Source organism: Sinocyclocheilus anshuiensis, unplaced genomic scaffold, assembly GCF_001515605.1.
Source record: "Sinocyclocheilus anshuiensis isolate Anshui unplaced genomic scaffold, SAMN03320099.WGS_v1.1 scaffold451, whole genome shotgun sequence".
Classification (NCBI taxonomy): Eukaryota; Metazoa; Chordata; class Actinopteri; order Cypriniformes; family Cyprinidae; genus Sinocyclocheilus; species Sinocyclocheilus anshuiensis.
The window spans coordinates 351,828-352,847 of NW_015549630.1; positions in this window are offsets into that span (position 1 = coordinate 351,828).

Consider the following 1,020-nt stretch of genomic DNA (forward strand, 5'->3'; position numbering starts at 1 on the left):
TATATATATATATATATATATATATATATATATATATTTTTTTTAATATGCAAATTCTATTTGCTTTAGATTTTAATCTCCCAGAGATTTTTTCTTGAAGTCTCAAACTTTGCACATTAGGCTAATGAACACAAGAACGTAGTAAAGATACATGTTAGATGTTAACCTACACATACTATCTTGTATTTGGTATCGGGTGAATCTTGGAGCTGTTTGGAGCATACGGGTTAATCCTTCACTTATCTGAACAAATCCTGAAAAAGAAAGCAAACCCTGCTAATGGCAGTGAGAAGCAGACACATACACTAAATTGTACGCGGCAGTGAACTTTCAAGTTTGGATCCACTTTGATCTTTTAATGAGTTTTTGCTATAATGAACCACTGCACTTTTCAGAGACTTGAAAACAAGATAAAAGGCAGCTTTAAGTTATTTTCACTCGTTTGAGAATATGCGTTACAAACGCCACTGATAAATAATTAAATAAGAATTGAAAATCAAACAAGAATGAGTACTTATTTAACGGATAGCTTATTACATTTGGTGTAGCATTTAATAAAAAGTTGCAAAGTTCTTTTCCGCAAGTTTCATTAAGCTGCAGCCACATAAATTCTTGCATAAGATTATTTTGTATGCTAACAATAAAAACTTTTACTACAATAATAATAACAAACAATTGCAGTATACGTTATGCAGTGTTGAACAGAACATTTACTTTTTAATTTGTTTTCAAGTATAGTTGTCATGTTCCTTCATTAAATTTTGATTAATATAGTTTCATATACTTCAAATTTTGAATTTATATGACCTAGTAATCTGCATTAAACATAGAGTAATATTGATAAACGATTTCTTATACAATAGTTATCTTTAGCACCGGATGCAGCTCAGTACAGTTTGCCCTGGATGGACTTGTCTCAATTCTCAGTGTTATATAGAGGGTCAATATCGCCCTCCAGTGGCCAATCTACTTTTAACTTCAGTTTCACAGACACACGTATGATGAAACAGACATCCCCCC